At 41.3% G+C, this 15,417-nt stretch overlaps 1 long non-coding RNA gene across 1 annotated transcript; it reads left to right on the forward strand.

Moving 5' to 3' along the window:
• Positions 1–323: 323 nt before the first annotated feature.
• LOC117938054 lies at positions 324–15,172 on the forward strand. The gene is made up of 3 exons (XR_004655318.1): positions 324–334; positions 12,318–12,322; positions 15,118–15,172. It is a non-coding gene; the product is annotated as an uncharacterized LOC117938054 (long non-coding RNA).
• Positions 15,173–15,417: the final 245 nt, after the last annotated feature.

The following is a 15,417-nucleotide window of genomic DNA, read 5'->3' on the forward strand; positions in this document are numbered from 1 at the left end:
TTTCCCCATTATAATTAGACATTTGGCGTGTGTCTTTCAGATGTATTTAGCTGGACTAAGAAGGCTAAGAAGCCCTAAAACGATAAGGTTTCTATTAGTCATCTGGTTTCCAGATCCTTCCCTCAGGCCTTTAAGCTAGAAAATGAAATGGACTTTTTATTAAAAGAAAAGTTCCTTTCATAACTGGAGGAATGTTTAAACAAGTTGAACCTCTGCAATAGCTACAGAAAACATTGGCACTAGCTCAAAATGTGGCTCCAACTTTTGTTGAAGTGGCAGTGAAAAAGTATGATATAGAATTCCCCCCCCTTTGATCTCCATCCCTGGTAGGTCAGTGTTAACGGCTGGCCGGGAGGTTTTTGCCTTTGAGCTGGCTGAACTTCTAATATCATCCTGGGATGACTCCCATGGTGATGAAGACAATAGTCAAATTTATGATGTTCGACTACAGGGGAAAAGGCAGGTTTTTAGAATTTGGGCCCGCATCACAGAGCTCCTGCCAAATCTGTCTTCATCCTGAGGAAATGAGAGGCCTTTGAAAGAAGCAGTCTGGTCAGAGGGGACATGTACTAGAAAGCACACTCATCTTGGACAAAGACATCCCCTTGTCTATATATATATACCTATAATTAAGGGGAAGAAGGAGAGGAGACCAACCTGTGGACATTTGCCCAGACTGTGAGAGGACAGAGAGTTTAAAAAGCATTGTCTCTGAAGGGACTCTATTTGAACATCCCTGCCGAGCCACAGTCAATTTCCTTCAATATTTCCTTGGATTGAGTGTCAATCGAGCAAATGCGGAGAATTGATCCTGCGTATGGTCCAGTCGGCCTTTGTGAGCTTTCAACTCGATCACATGCAAAGGGTCTTTATTGACGCGTTCCTCATCTGGCACGGGACTAGGGGCTTATGTTTTAAAATGTAGGTTGGAAACACAGAGTTAGACATTATCAGAATTCTGAAGTTGTCAAATACGATGGCTCGTTACAGAACAGTAATCCAAAGAATGAAATGTTAAGTAACCAAGTAAATGTCAAAGTAACCATGTCTCTTATCTGACTGACTTCATAAGGACCAATGGTCGTTAATGTATACTGTTTATTGGGCCCCAGTGGGGAAATTACAATTTACATGGGTTACATGCAAGCGTGATACTGTAGCTGGTTCTGCCTGTCTGTCAGGACCAGATATGTTGATTGACAGTGAGACAGTCCAGTGGGTCCATGTGCAAGCCTCACTTAAACTGTGGACAGGACACTGGCATTCTACAGTGTGGTTTGTTAGAGCTTGGAGAACATGGTCCTCTCCAGGTTTAGAGAGACCATTTAGATTTAACAGATACCATATGGTATGGAGAAACATTAGCTTTTACACCCAATCAAATTCCCATTCCGTAGCTTTTCTTCTATTGTGATTTGTGCAAATGTATAGAAGTAACATCATACCTACACTTACCGACATCACAGACATAAATCCAGTCGACATGCCCACAGAGGTAATGTAAAGCCATCAAAACACAATAGGTCTCATCCTAGCACGACACACAACGCAGGAAGCATGTAACCAAGTGGGTGCGCTGCCGTATCAGCTTGCACCCTTAACACTTTGAGGCCTGAGGGAACATTAAAGCTCCGTCCGATCATCACTCACGCTGAGAGAGCTCTGCTGAGTCTTTAACATCCCCCTTTTGCATTCCCGCCACCATAATATGATGAAAAACCTTTTTCAACAGTGATCAACAGCAGACTCTGTCGTTCGGGCCAGTTTGATTCCATTAATCCACTTTGTCCTCTTGAATCCTGCAGGCCAGACCCGTAGCACCCTGTGTTGGCAAGTGCAAATGTGTTGATACGAGAAACAGATGGGGTTCGTGTGAATCGGCAGTAGATAAAAAAAGCTAGTGACTAGGGATTTGGGAGATTTTTTTTTAACCTTCTTTCCAGCCTGGTGAGGCCGGAGTCGGAATCACCTGTTTTGGGTTGAAGAACCTGCCTCTATCCTCTGATCCCTGATCTGCTGCCCCATTGGGATTTCTAAAGAGGAAATCGACATAGTAGAAAAAATTGTGGTCATAAATCTCGGCAGATGCACAATAAAAGCCTATTGTGGGAGGCTGACATGAAGACACACACACACACACGCATACCTGGGGTTCTTCCCTAAAGCTTTGGGCAACATCTGGTGAGTGCGTGTAGCATAGGAGAGGCTGGTTTCTGTAATGTGTGGGTAGAGGAGGAAGGAGGGACAATGCCTTTCACTCTCTAGACCATGAAGTGGGCTTTTTGTGTGTGTGTGTGTGCGTGTGAACAGAAACAGAGAAAGTCACAGATGAACTGGCTTACTGAAAAGGGCCTCACCTCCCCTCTCATAGCAGGAATCCAGGCACTTTGTACAGCGAGATGTTATGTGGAGTTGGAGGGAAATGTCTGAGGCAACAGGCTCGCTGGGTGACCTTTAATAGCAGTCAGTGATGTGATGTCGGACGAAGCCACCACAACTGGGCTCCCTGAACTTTAAAGACTGACATAAATTTGTGTGGAATTCATAACATATGGATACTTGTCAAATACTTTAAAATATGGAAAAAATGAGCCTAAAATCAAATGATTTCAAGCTGCATGACCTTGGTGTCTTAGGAAGAAAGAAGCTGCACTGCAAAAGAGAGATTTAAGACATCCCTAAACACCATCTTAAAAACTTCATCTTAAACACATATGTAACAGCTTGTAAATAATCTGTATCATTTGTATATTAATTGTTTCTAGATTTTGTCCAAATTAGATAGACCTTTTTTTTCAAAACCCACACTTATCTTCCAAACAGCCAAGACAAAAACAACACTGCAATTCCACTTCTTTCTGATTTATGACGTATTAACTACTGAATTGAGCTGAATTAAACAAGGACAACTTATTGTTGTCAATACTTTACAAACTTGAGTGTTTTACATTTACTTATCAAATATTTTCCACCAGCTGTAAAGTTGCATGCTTACTCCATTGGTAGATTTTCCTTTTAATACCAGCAGCATTCTGCAGATTACTTAATATGTAGCTTTTTTTAAAAGGGACCTTGTTGGGACCCAACTAAGACAATCATTGATTTGTTTCGCTGTTTGGCACATGTTAATCATCAACTGGAAGGCCTAACTGTACATACCACAATATCCCTGACCCTAATGACCATGAAATTAGGTCCCCTTGGGCCCAAATAGGTCCCAACCAGGCTGCAGTAACCCCCCGACAGGCCTCCTGTGTAACCTGAGGCCCTTTCCCATCCTGCCACCCATGGAGCGTCACACTCTGCCTGGGACCGGCTACAGCCCCGAAGGCGACGGGAGGAGAGCACTTCCCCATAAATGAGGAACAACAATCAAGATAACAAGCTTACACATGTGCAATGAGTCACCCCCTTGTGAAAGCTTGGGCTTGATGTTTTTTTAACTTTTATTTACACTCCAGTGGGATTTGAGGTCGCTACGAAACCTGCAACAAAGTACACGAAACGGTCTTTGGGTTTCTGCAACTTCATTACACGGGAAAAAAAATGGTTTTATTATACTCTGTCTCCTCTTAAGTTTGTATCACTTGACTCTGGTGTAATTTAGGCTTGTAAAAACTGGTGGTGTGTTTTTGTACTTTGTGTGACATGCTGTTGCTGCAGCGAGAGGCTAACAGTAGAGATATTATTGTGAAACAGAAGCTGGTGGGCAACTATGGGGCATTCCCTGGTGGGCTGCATTGAAGATAATGGAACCTGTCATATTCCACGCACACTACAGGGAACATTCAGAACCCTTTACACAAGTAAAGGGTGCCCGACAAAGAGCCAGATTTGAAACAGAAGGTGTTCTGAGGGCCGTTTGATTGGTGACACATGGAAAGAAGCCGTTAGAAATGACAGTTTGTTTTCTAGCAAAGGGAGCCTTTGATTCTTCAAAAAAAAATGTCTTTGAGGCATCTGTCATGCACGAGGCCTCCTCTCATGCACACGATGCTATTTCCCTCCATTGCTTTATGCAAGTCATGAGCGAGTCAGCACAAGTTCACTGCCAAGATAAGCCGATAGCTGCACTTTTACTCTCAGCTTGCGGGCAAGCAAGTCAATATATAATGAAACAAAATCAACAAACACAATTTTGTCTTGTTTTCATGTGTGGACGAGGAATTACGTGTACTTGACCAGCTTTGAAATGGTAATGCATTGTTTGAAGTATTCTGGTAAACAAAGTAGCACAACAAATGCAAATATGCGCTGCGGTTTTGATCTCGTAATAATAATTTCTTCCCCCAAATTCAGGTTGTTTCTGTGTTTTCAACATCAAATAAATGAATTATTTGACTGAGCATCCACTCGTGCGATGGCATCTATAATTAGTATCCTGATCCCTTTTGCTAGCTTCTGCGTTATCCACCTTTAAAAGATAATTCCGATCCTGTGGAAGAGTTTAGGCCTCCTGACACGGAACAAAGCCTCGTTTCTCGCTGAAAAAACAATGGCAATGGTATACTGTGCTGTCATGTATGTAGACATTTCTTTTGTTTGCCTTGACACACACACACATATACACACATTTGATCCATGTGGCATTGCTCAGCCTCACTGTCCCGGATGAATAAAACACACGGTGCTTCAACAATATTTATGGATTTATGGATTTATTCAGAACATCCCATGCTGAAGGGAACAGAATGGCTCCGGCAAAGCGTCTCAGTTGAAAATCTACATGGGAATAAATCCTATAATCTCTCCCCAGTTTGCACACTAGACTGGCTGAGAGCAATTACTCTGACAAAGAAGGCATTTTCCCCCTTATTCCTCTTCCTCCTCCTTGCCTTGTACCATCCCCTCTGCCTTGTGTCAAATAAATCCTCTGAACTTTCCTAAAGATCTTCGTCTAGTCCTTTTTTTGCTGGAGAATGCAGCCACGCTCTGTCTGTCCCCCCTAATTTTTTCCGATATGGCACCCGGGAGAGGAGATTACCTTCCGAATGAAACAGCTGTCAAGAACTCCCAATGTCTCCATGCACTTTCTCCCTCTTTGTTCTACCCGACCCCCCCTCCCCCCATCTATCATACTCAGAGGGAAGGTCTTATCGTCTCCCGGAGGGAACCTCCCAGGTGCTGAGTGACGGGAGCTCAGGAGGGTGGGGCTAGGGATCCTCGGGAGGAAGCGGGGGGTGATGAGAGGAGGAGTAGGAGCGGATTAACCAGAGGAAGGATGGTGTTTCTTTTGACAACCACGGGGAAGGGAGGCGGAGTGAGGCCACTGTCGCTGATTATTTAACGATGGAGGAAGGTGGGTGGAGGGTGGGAGCCTGACACCTGTGTGGGAGAGCACACAGGGAGGGGGTGGAGTCTTGGAGAAGGGGGGGTGACCATCTGTTGCAGTCACAGGCGATGGAGACAAGAGGCACCGGGAGCCTTCAGCCCAGTCCAAAATGTTAATGGTGTGCCGATGATGCATATCAAAGGCACATCTGTGCACGGAGCAGCCCTCTCCTTCCAACTGTAAATACACCAGCCATACCTGCTCCCTCATGCTTCGGATGTTTGTACGATAGCGGTGTTTTAGCATCATCACCTCGGGTTGTTTTATTCCCTCCCCCCCATGTAATGCCAAAGTTTCATTATTGTTTTATTGATCCTTCCTTTAATTGACCTGGTAGCATAAATGCCCCCAAACCAAACAATCCATACTCTAAGTGGCTCTAATTTGATTTTTGTTCTGTTTTTGTTTTAAACATTAATCTGAATTTGATTGCGGATGCAGTGGAGCAAGGATGATGAATCGGTTGTTCCACAGTAGCTGCCATTCGGCAAGGTTACAGGACTTAACTTTGGAAAAGAACAACATGGTTCAACGTACTGTACGTAGACACATTGCTAGTTACGAGCAAGGTAATTGGCTGGATAATGCATTTGCACATCCATGGCATTGTGGTTGTAACCTTTCCTAAGAAAGCCAAAATTTAAACAGGGTTTGTTTCGTGATTTAAGTCAGCATATTTAAATATTTATCTTAGATCACAATCTTTCCTCAACCTTAGAGTTGCTTAAACAGACCAAACACACCATTAATCATGCTTTCCCAATATTGTAGGGAATAAAAATAACACATATTGTCAAGGACGTTTTACAGAAATCGTCAGTACAACTTGCAATACTGATCTTTTCCTCAATATTAATGTAATCCAGGTAGCTTGGCACAGTGGCTATGACACATGCCCTTGGTGTGGGAGATATGGGTTTAAATCCCACTGTGATACATCAACCAATGAGTCCTTGAGCAAGACTCAACCCCTAGGTGCTTCGGAGGTGTGTGCCCTCCAATAAGTGGCAAATGTATGTTTCTTTGGATAAATGCCATGCAATTTCTTTTAAAACCCATTGCTTTTGCAAATCACTAATATATAAACATCTTTAGGAGACAGGGTTACATTAGCAAAGAGCAGAACTAGAACCGAATCGAACTTTGTTGTCTCTCCAGGGCTTTCTCCAATAAATACAATAAACACAGTAAACTGTATCAACTGCATACAAACTCAAGTTCTTGGTGTTCTGCGCTGCCTTAGATGCTTTTTGGTTTCTCTAGATTTTTTGGACTTATAAAACCTTTGAATAAGCACAAATATATCCCTCAATTTGCACAATTTTAGACGCTGAACAATGCAAAGGTTCCCTTGTGTCACTTTGCTACAACACCTGTTCACATCCAATCACCTCTTTCCATTCACTTTGTACATAATCGCTCTTCCTAAGCCCTCACACACCTTCACAGTGTGAAATGTACGTACAAGGGTGGATTTTTCCTTTCACTATGTTTTGGATTTCAAACACATTCTCTACATCCTTCTCGATCTGTTTCAGACATTGTGCTTTGATAGTACAGCACATGTGTGCTCCATCCCACCAACGACCCGAGCGTTCCTTCTTCAGTGACAGTGAGTATCTTTAATGGTGACGCTGTTTTGTTTTTCCCGTCTCTGGGGATAGATAATGTGGAGCGCTCCCCCTCTGAGGCACACGGGCTAGAAGAGGCTCTGTAAACATGGGGGAATGAAGATTAATCACACACTGGAGATGGTGTTCCCACTTTAATAATCAGTATTGATTACTGTCACCTTACATCTGCACCAACAGCTGCTGTGAGCGGGGCCCGTAGCCCAAGGCTGGTCCACCTCACACTTCCCCCGTTAAATCATAGTGTATTCATTGGAGAATAGTGGAGCTATATAGAATGAAATACAAACCAATAAATATTCTTTATTGTCTATCAAACAATAAACTGCATGAGTGAACTTTAGCTGGACCATCACACTGTGTAGATTAACCTGAACATGAACATGAATGTGTATTAGATTTTTATTTGTCTTTTGAATGAATGAATGTTTTAAAGGCTGAATTTAAATCCCACTGGTCTCTTTTGCCCATCCATCCATCCATCCATCCATCCATCCATCTTCATCTGCTCATTCGGTATTGAGCAGGGGACCCCAAACTTCCCTTTCCCGAGCCACATTAATCAGCTCAGACTGGGGAATCCCGAGGTGTTCCCAGGCCAGGTTGAAGATATAATCTCTCCACCTAGACCAGGGTCTTCCCCGAGGCATCCTCCCAGCTGGACAGGCCTGGAACACCATCCTAGGGAGGCGCCCAGGAGGCATCCTCACCAGATGCCTGAACCACCTCTACTGGCTTGCACAGATGACTGAGCTTCTCACCTCCTCTCTAAGGAAGACACCAGCCCCCCCTCCTAAAGGAAACCCATAACGTCCTAAATGTATAAAATTCCTAAAGTATAGGACTAACTAACCTGACCAATCTCACCTCATGCAAAATAATTTTACGTGCCCACAGTGGCACTTTTTCACGGGAGAAATCGCCGTGCTTCCTAGCATTGGACATTTGCTGGGCTAGCAACTAACAGTCAGTTCAGTCAATTTCTCTTTAATGACCAAAGAAAAGCAAAGAAAACAGGCTACCAGGCCAACATGGTAGGAAAATAGTTCAGTTTCCAAAAAGACTTTACACTAGAAATAAACCATGCAGTTGCTGAATCTGTCTTCATTTTCGATTGACAACCATCAATTTAATGATTTTAATAAAGCTGGATGCCCCTGACCTAAACCTTATGCAAATGAGGAGCGAGCACGCAACATCTCTCATATGTATATGTCAACTCAAAGTTGGTGTGACACTAAGGAAGCAGCCGGGCCATGCAATCTGGTAGACAGAAACTGATATATCGAAAATGAAATACAGGCTTGCCCTGCACCATGGATGGAGTGTGATTTGTTTGGGTACCTCCCCCCTTTATATACTGTGAATTGATTCACTGAAGTAAAAACTGGTTGAAAACAGTTTCCTTGCAACACAGTATAACATAGCAGTGTACAGCGTTTTGAATCAGTACCCATACTGGCGTGCTTCCCCTAGGACCATGGTAAAATTCAATCCAACAACCTTGATCATGTTTATCAAGGTGCAGCTCAAGGACTTCTTGCGAGAAACTTCAGTAGACTGTTTACATCCTCTTTGAGCTTTCATAAAACCGTGGCTGACGGCTGTAAAGTAGTAGATGACAGATGACGGTTTGATTGGGTTTGAATCCAGTGTCTTTAAAAAAGGGGTTGAAAAATTCCCCAAAGCCACTGTCATGCCTACTGCACCTGTACTATGTGTCATTTGCTGTGCTTAGCACTATGTACTACTGATTCACGTAATAACTGAACCCTCTGCCGTTAGTGGCTTATTGTTTGAATGCTGATTCAGCAGCCTTTACAGTATTGTTATCCAATTTTTGTTGTTGTTGCATCCCCATGATGCAAGCCTTCCGTGATCGCGTACAGCCCCCACCCCTTTGCCGCGCAGTTGCTAGTAGCCAAGGAGGACACAGAGGATTTAAAAAACACGATGGGCTCTTCAGAGGAGGTAATTATCCTCACTCGAGTTTCTGCGTGAAAGTCACCGGACAACACAATCTTCTGAGATATACAGAGAAAGTTGTGTGTAGGCTTTTACAGTGCGTATAGTGTCTTAGACTTTTTGTGTGGGGTTTGGATGCTCTTCCAGATTTTGTCCCCATTTTTCATGAGCTGAACTCAAAGATCTAAGACTTTTTCTTTGTACCTAAAAGGCCTATTCCTGCCAAAAGATTTTTCACAAATCAGTCTAAATCTGTGTTAGTGAGCACTTCTCCTTTGTCGAGACAATCCATCCACCCCTCACAGGTGTGGCATATCAAGATGCTCATTAGACAGCATGATAATTGAAAAGGTACGCCTTAGGCTGGCCACAATAAAAGGCCACTCTAAAATGTGCAGTTTTATCACACGTAACAGATATGTTGCAGTGTTAGAACATTTTCTGTTAAAGGCAGAGTGTGTGTGATGTGTCAGTAGAATGGGTTATGAATATGCATTCCATCGGGAATGAAAGATTTGTTGTATAATAACTTTTTAGCCAGAGGCACTCTGAACCTTATGAAGTTGGATTTTCTTTCCACTGCTTGTATGTAAAGATCATTCATGGATGATTCACTGATACGGTGGACGTGGTGGCAGCATGTTTGGTGTTGTGTGGGTGAGCTATTTTTCTGATGTCAACGTTGTGGATCGAGTGGCCCATGGTGGCGAAGGGGTTATGGACAACATACACAGGCGCATGTTATTGATGGCATTTTGAATGCACAGAGATATCGTGACGGGATCCTGAGGCCCACTGTTCTGCCATTCATCCACAACCATCACCTCATGTTGCACGGTCCCATGTTGCAGGGATCTGTACACAATTCCCAGAAGCTGAAAACATCCCAGTTCTTGCATGACCAGCATACTCACCAGACTTGTCACTTACTGAGCACGTTTGGGATGCTCTGGATCGGAGTGTACGACAGCGTGTCCAAGGTCCTGCCAATGTCCAGCAACTTCACACAGCCATTGAAGACGAGTGGACCAACATTCCACAGGCCACCATCGCCAACCTGGTCAACTCTATGCGAAGAAGATGTGTTGCACTGCGTGAGAAAAATGGTGGTCACACCAGATAATGCTACACTGACTTTTTTTTGGTCATACTTTACTGTGGATTTTTTAGGACATTTTTCGACATGCTACACTAGGACTACTTTTTTAACATACTATGGCTATTATAACAGACATGCACTGTGGAGCAGTGGTTAGCACTGCTTCATCAATCACAAGCCAGGCATTGCAGACTCTGACACTTGGTTTAATCCTCAAACTCTAACTTTTTATCACTTTTTTCATCATGCTTGCTATGACTTTTTTGACTTTTTACAACATACTATATATTTTTTTGACAAAGTACCACTCATTGGTATTTAGTATGGTGATGTATAGTTTAGACATCACTAAACTAATTACCACTGAGTAACATTTTAATACATGCTATATTATGACTTTTTTTAACATACTATACTGACTTTTTTTAATCACATTTTTGATGTACTTTACTATGACTTTTTTGACATGCTGTTCTGACTTTTTTCATCACATTTGAATTTTTTTATGAAGTACTAAGTACCTAATCTAAGTACTAATTACCACTGAGTCTTAAGTGAATAGCAAAGCCACTACAGTATTGTGTGTCAGGTCAGATAGCTCAGGGTGATTTTGAGGTCCAACATACAAAGTTACATACATACCATACTATCTTTTATTAACTTTATTTCACTCCTTTGTCACCTTTTCAACATACTATACTTTAACATTTTTGTCAATTTTTTCAATATACTGTACTATCCCTTTTACCAACGTACTGTTTTTTGGCATTTTCAACATACTACTGTATACTGAATTTCTATCACTTGATTCATCATTATTAAATACAATTCAGTTTTATTTTTCACAACAGGAGTTATCTCAGGAAACGTTGCAGATAATATGGGTCAAGACCACACTCTGTAATTTACAGTGACCAAACAATTTCCCACGAGCAAGAAAACTATGCCATTGCTTTTTTTAATCACTTTTTTGACAAAATATACTGTGACATTTTCACAAACCTTATACTAAGACTTTTTTTTCGACCTACTATACTATGACTTTTTCATCACTTTTTTGACAAACTATACTGAATTTTTTTAATCACATTTTCGACGTACTATGCTTTGACTTTTTTGACATGCTACACTTTGACTTATTTCAACATACTCTGTTGACTTTTTTATCTCTTTTTTGACATGCTTAACTTGATTTTTTGGACAAGCAATACTATGACTTTTTACGATTTTTTTCTAAATACAACACTGACTTTTTCATGACAATTTCAACATACTATATTGACTTTTATTGAATTTCATTAATACTATATTATGACTTTTTTCACCATACTATACTGACTTTTTATCACGTTTTTGACATACTATACTATGACGTTTTTCAATACGCTATACTGACTATTTATGACATTTTTTATGAACTATTCTTAGTACAACTGAGTCTTAAGTGAAGAAGTCTAATAGCAAAGACACTACAGTAATGTATGTTGGGTCACATAGCTCAGGGTGATAGGAGAAGGCTTTGAGTTTTGCAGTCCATCTTAAAGAAGGGAAAAAGATAAATATGCCCAAAACATAAACCTGTGTGTCAGGTCAGCAAGCTCAAGAGTGTATTTGAAAAAAAAGAAGCTTGTTTGTTAATACTAATATTAATTCCCATCTTTTTTACATGAGTGGTGCTATTCTGCTTTTCAATGAAATTCACACTAATTAAAACCATTCCCACTTTTCCAACTATTCTCGTCAAGTCAAGCTAGCAAGCTAGCAATCCAGTTTAGCTTTAGCAATTGAGCTTTTTAGCATTTCACCCACACTTAAATCACATAAATGATTTTTCTAGCATAGTCTACAGTATTATTTGACTGATTAATTAAACACAGGCAAGCATATTCATCTCTTTATAACAAAAAGTGCATCTCTTTGGAAAGCTCTCCTTTCCTGCAGATGTTTGGGTGGACTGGGGGGGGGGGCTGACAAAAGGCTATTCATTCCCCCTCTGTCGTTGTTGGTATTAATCCCTCCTACTACACAAGTGTTTGCTTTCTGAATAAATAATAGTTTTTTTCTGGGAGTCACAGGACATGAGAACGGACTCAAGTTCCTCAGAAAATGGGTAAACAAATCTGAACTGCATGAATTCCCAATCCTTTTTGTGTTAGGGATTAACACTCAAACAACATTGTGCACGATTACTGCGACAGTGATACAAGGGTGTGGAGGAGAAATGAGTAAAAAACAACTTCAATAATACCTGACCTCTGACCTGAGGCTGTTGAGAAGGGGGTTTGCACAGACATAGTGCTTGTGAGTAATGAGAAAAGAACAGCAGCAGTGTTTCTGTGAAGGAGGACACGGAGCACGGTGACCCCAGGACGGCCTTTCTCCATCTCCACAGCTCGGGGCAGGGAGGCTGGGAGATTGAGAGCCAGCAGGGACTGTTTGATTGGCGTCTGCACCGTGTCGATCTGAGCACATACATGAAAACTGATGTGAAATGTAACTGGTTGGGTGCAGCAGTGATAAAAAACTTGGGACACAAACATGGGAGTTGTAAATGGAAGTACATTACATTGTAGATAACAGAAATTAGACTTTAGGTTAAAAATAAACGCTCAATTGGAAACATCAACTCAAAATTTACAAGGGAACTTAATGACTGGAGTGGAGATTGTTGCATTTGGCAACAAGGGAGTGGTGCACTTATTGTGTTGGAATAATTACACAATCATGTCATCCATAAGTACAAGCCTGCACGCTTGACCAAGGTCCATTAAAACTATTCAAAGGGCTACACCTCTCAGATAATTATGTGGCAAAACAACAGATCAATAAAACCATTTATTTGGATTGGCTTTTAAAGTGGAGTTCATTCAAGCATTTTTGTAAACATCATGGGGCAGAGAGAAAGGTGTTGGATGTGATGATTATCACTATATGTGTGGACAGTAATGATGATGAACTCATCAGTCCATTCCACATCTACCGTTATTCACATACTTATGGGAGGATACAGGTGCAGTCATGGCAGAGTCACTTAGAAAACGCATCTGCAAAGACATTCATCTATTTTACCAGCACACTAAATGAATGAAACATGCTTTGAAATATTTAAGTTATGTAACTATAAATCGAGGAACCTGTGTTTGTGTGTGTTTTTCAATCGATTCTGTACGTGCTAAAGACCTCACACACAGCATGCTGTTGAACGAGCCTCTGTAAAACTAAGGGGACCGGACCAGCGTGAATTTAGCGACGCGTCACTAGATTTTGTCACTTTTCAATCCCCCTTAGCGACTTTTTGGTGTTGAAAAAAGCAACTGGCGACACATCTTGCGATTTTCTGTAGAAGAGAGATGCCAGAATTCCCTGGCGAGTGCAAGGTCTTTCTCTCTTGTAGGTGCCACAGTAATCTCTTTCAAAACACTTAGAACGGGCAGGCCACCGTTGCAGCATAATGCTTTGGACTGACTGATTGATTGGACTGAAACCTAATGGGACAAAAACAAAGCACAGGAAATCTGATCTTACATATTCAGTTTGTTGAAAATTACAAAGGACAATATACATAACTGACAACTCAATAGCATCTATAATATATTTCCTTTTTATGGTTGTTTTTCAGGCCTTTTCCTCACAAAAGAACATGTATTTGTTCTAACAGTCAATAGATAACTGTTTGATAAGTAAGGAGCAAACAAGCTGATGTGCTATCATTATTATAAGTGCTGCTCCCTTCCTATATTTACTAGTCGAGGGCACAAATAATGATTGTTATGTCACAATGAATCTTCAAGCCACCTATTATTCACATGAAAAAATGCATCTCAGATTTTAGGTCAGCGCTGGCTTGTCTGCTTGGGTTCCAAGGTGTGAAATGCTTAATGTTTGCTGTCAAAACTGGGATGTGAGAAGGGGAGGGGGGGTAATTGTGTATCATTTTTTTTCTGCTTATCTCTGTTAATAATTATCCTCCTGTGTATGCTCCTAAAGTGCCAGAAACATCTATCAGCCTGTGTTACGGCGCCCCTGGTAACTGAAAAATGCATCGGCTGATTCAAGTGTGAGGGGGCAAAATTTAAGTCTTTGTACTTACATATTACAAAATTCTTTATGTTGGTGTCTCTGTGAAGATGAGGAAGCACAGCGGTCATTGTATATTATTTTTCACATCTTGACTTCACATACATTTTCTTCCTTAAAATACAGGAGTCATGAGTAACTGGTAACCCCCCCCCCCCATCCTCACATACCCTTCACCATAGAGATCGGCATGGTGTTATTTCAGGTAGCTTAATAGCTGGTTTGATTTGCATTGAGAGATGATCTTATGGAAATTTCCCCATGCCTATCCCCTCTTTTTAATCAACTTCATCAGGGGTGTGCAAACTTTCTCATGCCACTGTATATACAGTATGTACACTCTTTTTTGTTTTAACACTTCAAGGATCTAAAAGTTCAAGAAGGTGCAGACCTCTTCAGTCTCTCAGTCGGCTCCACAAAACTTATTCGGAATTTATGTTCTCCATTTAACCGGGATGACGTTGGACGATCATGGCACGGGGATATGTTTAGCTCATGAGGAAAGGAAAATCCAAATGCCAGTCTCTTGCCAAATCTGCTAACCTCCTGCCGCAATCTTGAAACCAATCGGTTATCGGTCTGACATTCATATGCAGACATCTGTTTGGTTAGCATTATATCAGTGTGGGAAGATAGTGGGAAAAAAACTTGAGTCAGATACACCCTCTGTCTGTCTGACTGTCTGTCTGTCTGTCTGTCTGTGTGACTGTCTGTTGGTCTGTCCGCCCATCCGTCCGTCACACAGTCTATCAGTCTGACTGTCTCTCTGTCTGTCTCTCTGTCTGTCTGTCTGTTTTTAGACTTCCACTATTCCAATACTGATCTCTACATGTGTGTGAGTTTAGGCTTTGTTGCACTGTATATGTATATGCTTTTGAATACTTCGAAAACACAGAAGACAGGTTCAGTCATGTCTCTATCATACTAAGTATGTGGTAGGGCATCCTGATATAGGTAATCTCCATAATGTGACAATATACAGTATATTACAATAATTACAGTAAATAAATAAGTAAATAGTCCATATGAAATAACCAAAGGTGAAGCCTGAGTTTGTATGCTCCTGTGAGGGTTTTTTGTCATTTTATTAAGAACGTTTGAATTAAATCAACAGCAAAGGTAACGTATCTTGCCACTATAACACTGGTTTTGCCAGTGTTTCTGGTTTTGCGATAGAAAGCTTATGGAAACATATAGAAAATAGACATTTTTATTTTGTTTCGATAATATCATCTTTTGCCCAGCCCTAGTATGGGTTTTTGTTGTCTTATATCATAATAGTTCTACAAATCTGAATTAACAGGTGACAAAAA

Source organism: Etheostoma cragini, chromosome 22 (genome assembly GCF_013103735.1).
Source record: "Etheostoma cragini isolate CJK2018 chromosome 22, CSU_Ecrag_1.0, whole genome shotgun sequence".
Lineage (NCBI taxonomy): Eukaryota > Metazoa > Chordata > Actinopteri > Perciformes > Percidae > Etheostoma > Etheostoma cragini.